The sequence below is a fragment of the Mobula birostris genome, chromosome 5 (assembly GCF_030028105.1).
Source record: "Mobula birostris isolate sMobBir1 chromosome 5, sMobBir1.hap1, whole genome shotgun sequence".
Classification (NCBI taxonomy): Eukaryota; Metazoa; Chordata; class Chondrichthyes; order Myliobatiformes; family Myliobatidae; genus Mobula; species Mobula birostris.
The window spans coordinates 90,333,906-90,338,051 of record NC_092374.1 but is presented as its reverse complement, the minus strand read 5'-3'; the positions used below and the strand labels follow the sequence as shown (position 1 = coordinate 90,338,051).

Below are 4,146 nucleotides of genomic sequence, written 5' to 3'. Positions count from 1 at the left end.
TACGCCTCCTGTACGGTTCCTCCACACCCCACTGCCCACGGGAGGACTGCAATGGGGTGGAGTCGGTGGGTCACCTCTTTGCACACTGTGCGTTCGCGAAGAAGGTGTGGAAGAGAATGGAAGGGACAGTACTAAGATTCATGCCCAGCAGCTGCGTTACCGAGGACTCCGTGATCTTCGGGCTGTTCCCGGCGACGCACACGGAGACAAACATCCGGTGCTGCTGGCAGATCATCAATTCGGTGAAAGACGCTCTTTGGTCGGCCCGAAACTTGGTGGTCTGCCAGCTGACGGAGATGTCCGTGACTGAATGCTGCCGACTGGCACACTCTCGTCTGCAGGAGTACGTGCTGAGGGATGCACTCAAACTTGGTGCAGCCACCGCGAAGGCCCGGTGGGGAAGGACCACAGTTTAAGGTTCATCACCCGTGGGAGTGGGGGGGGGCGGGGTTGGGTGGGGAGGAGACCTACCCTCATCAGCGGTGTGGACAGATAATCAACATGGTGCCCAAGGAGTGGGTGGAATTGTTAATTTGGGAAAGTATTAGAGCCATTGCCTGCCTTTATTGTTGATAATTTGATTGTTAATAAGTCTTAACTCTTGACCAAGGGTTGACAGTAAATGCATGGTTTATTGTAAACATCTTTCATTTGTAAATGAACAGAGAGTCAACGCAAAATTTTTATTGTTAATAACTTTATTGAATAAGGACTCACAGTCAACGAATGTTTTTTTTCTTGTAGGAAATTATTTTTATTTTGTAATATTTCTGAATAAAGTATTTTTGGAAAAAAAAGGTTCTCCCAGGACGAGGCTATCCCATTGCACTTCGGGTGTGCTGACGCCTGCGATGTCCCCAAATGCGGGATACTCGACTGCAAAATTTGTGGTAGTGGGGGACTGCCTTCGCGCTCTCCCCTGACTTTCAATCTAACAACAGAACTCTCGGCACTCATAGTTAGTATGTTCCTGTTACGTGCGTAGTACGTGAGAGGGTCATATATTATGTCTCCTCTTTGTGTATTTACTACTGATTTGTCTTTTTTTCTGGGCACTGTATTTCCAAGCCAGCTGTCCCCAGCCATTATCAAAGCTCTTCTGATAGTCATATCTCTCTCTCTCTCTCTCTCTCGCTCTCGCTTGCAGGAGGAGAGCGGGAGTTGCTCACTCTCCCTCGTCTTCAGGTTCCTCTGGGGACCCAAAATGGAATGTGTCTATGTATCCTTATCGACTGGATGAGTCTTTTATTGAAATTTGAGACTGGAAGTAAGAGCAGTTTGATTAATAGAACTGGATGTTACAATCCCTAAAGTTTCTGCACTGCACTTGACTTGAGTCGAAGCAGTTCTTAAAGATGACCACAAGATGATGTTACTACCATTACAGCACATCTTCAGTTGTGTACCTCGACATCACTGGGTGTTTCGGCCTTTTATCACAAGACACCCTCAGCCGAGGCAGGCCCGCCACAGACTGATCAGACCTGGGTGTGTGTCACATGGTTAGTCTCTAGATGGCGTGCTACAGGTTTAATTCAATATGATGGGAATAATGTAAATTTGACTACCCCACGATCTCAATGACTGGAACTACACCAGAATCTAAATGTAGTGAGACTCAGTGTAACCCAAAGGGATAATATCAGTGTTGGGGGATACATGGAATTTGTTGCTTTGGTAACAGCAAGTGCAGATCATTTTGAATCTAATTCTCCGAATTCGGCCGGACAGTAACTTTCCTTTCAACTGCAGGGTCGGATAGTGCAATCGCTTTCTTTACCAGCGGCGTCTGGTTAGACACGACGTCTCTCCTCATCAACAAGTTCCAACGATACTAAGTCGACTGACCGGTATCGACAGGGTCCGTTTCTTTCTCGAAGCCGGCTTTCTAAGAATCCGTACTATCTGCCTTGAAGATATTTGTTTCTGATCTCCTGGTAACCTGAAACTCGCCTCAAACTAAACAACATTCTCCAGAGTGTGTAAATTTGAAAACGATTGTTGCGCGTTACAATTTAGACAGGGTAAACAGAGATATTTAAAAACGCTGTCATGACAACACCACAACAACAATGCTTTTCTGCTTGGGCTTGGTACTGCGCAAGCACTGCCGGACGGCTGTTATAACGCGCAGTCGGTGTGAACGGCGTGAGAGTTAAATTGTAAAGTGAGCTTTTTTGACTAGATCCCCTAAATTGATTTGATTGATTCTATCTTTAAAAATATTATTGTCAGAAATACTGCGCAGGTCTGACGGCAGAAGATTCCACCCTCTTGTTGATCTTGGGTAGAGGACGGCTTCATGCTAGTGTTGTTTACTTTATTGTCTATGTTAATAGCTTGTTTGGAGTTAAACATCTCCACTGCTTTGCTGACTTTGTAGTTGTTTGTAACTTGCAGAAACAGGTCGACTTCATTGTCTGTCTAAACGAAGAAGACCGGTCTGCTTTTTCCAGCGGAGGTTTTCTTTGTATTCCTCGAAGACATTGTTGAAAACTTTATTTCGCTGTTGTTGTGGGTACTGTAGTTTTATTCTATGGAAATAGCACAACGCCGCCGCGGAAACGTAAATATTATACCGTTTCCTCCGCTTGTTTTCTGTAGATGTGTCTGCGCATGCCCAGTAGGAGTAGATTCGCCCAAATATCTGTTTTAATACGGACAGAGATATTTTGAAAAACGCCTAGTGTGGACGCCTGTCGTTTTTACTCGAAGCCGGCGTTTTCAAAACTATCCGGTCTAGTGTGGACGTAGCCTGAGACGAAAGACTATGGTTCCGATCTTCCTGATAATTACATCAAAAGTTTTTATACGTAGAATATAGGGTACAGCACAGGCGTTTTGGACCAGTATGTCTGTGCTGAGCACAATGTAAAATTAAACTAATCCCTTCTGGCTGCATGAGATCCGTACCAGCAAACCCCTCCCCCTCTGCATATTTATTTCTTTATCTAAAAGCCCCTTAAGCACCATTGTTGTATCTGCTTGTATCTCCTCCCCTGGCAGCCCATTGCAGGTACCCACCACTTCCTGTAAGTTTAAAAGAACTTGCCCTGCACATCTCCTGTCACCTTTTCCCTCTCACCTTCGGGGGTGAGAGTGAAGGTGCAACATCATATATTCTGTCTGGATAGCCTCCAACCTGATGGCATGAATATCAATTTCTCATTCTGGTTAAAAAAAACATTTCTGACCTCCCTCCCCTTTCTAGATCTTTCTGTCTCTATCTCTGGAGACAGCTTATCTACTGATGTCTACTATAAGCCTACTGACTCTCACAGCTATCTGGACTATTCCTTTTCTCACCCTGTCTCTTGCAAAAATGCCATCCCCTTCTCGCAATTCCTCCGTCTCCACCGCATCTGCTCTCAGGATGAGGCTTTTCATTCCAGGACAAGGGAGATATCCTCCTTTTTTAAAGAAAGGGGCTTCCGTACCTCCACTATCAACTCTGCTCTCAAACACATCTCCCCCATTTCACGCACATCTGCTCTCACTCCATCCTCCTGCCACCCCACTAGGAATAGGGTTCCCCTTGTCCTCACCTACCACCCCACCAGCCTCCGGGTCCAACATATTATTCTCCATAACTTCTGCCACCTCCAACGGGATCCCACCACTAAGCACATCTTTCCCTCCCCCCCCCGCTTTCCACAAGAATCGCTCCCTCCGCGACTCCCTTGTCCATTCGTCCCCCCCCATCCCTCCCCACTGATCTCCCTCCTGGCACTTATCCGTGTAAGCGGAACAAGAGCTACACATGCCCTTACACTTCCTCCCTTACCACCATTCAGGGCCCCAAACAGTCCTTCCAGGTGAGGCGACACTTCACCTGTGAGTCAGCTGGGGTGATGTACTGCGTCCGGTGCTCCGGTGCTTCTATATATTGGCAAGACCCGACGCAGACTGGGAGATCGTTTCGCTGAACATCTACGCTCTGTCCGCCAGAGAAAGCAGGATCTCCCAGTGGCCACACATTTTAATTCCACGTCCCATTCCCATTCTGACATGTCTATCCACAGCCTCCTCTACTGTAAAGATGAAGCCACACTCAGGTTGGAGGAACAACACCTTATATTCCAACTGGGTAGCCTCCAACCTGATGGCATGAACATTGACTTCTCAAACTTTTGGTAATGCCCCACC

General features: G+C 46.7%; 1 non-coding gene across 1 annotated transcript; it reads left to right on the top strand.

Moving 5' to 3' along the window:
- Nucleotides 1-764: 764 nt before the first annotated feature.
- LOC140198528 (U1 spliceosomal RNA) lies at nucleotides 765-922 on the top strand. Its single transcript, XR_011886192.1, has one exon. It is a non-coding gene; the product is annotated as a U1 spliceosomal RNA (small nuclear RNA).
- The last annotated feature ends 3,224 nt before the right edge of the window (nucleotides 923-4,146 follow it).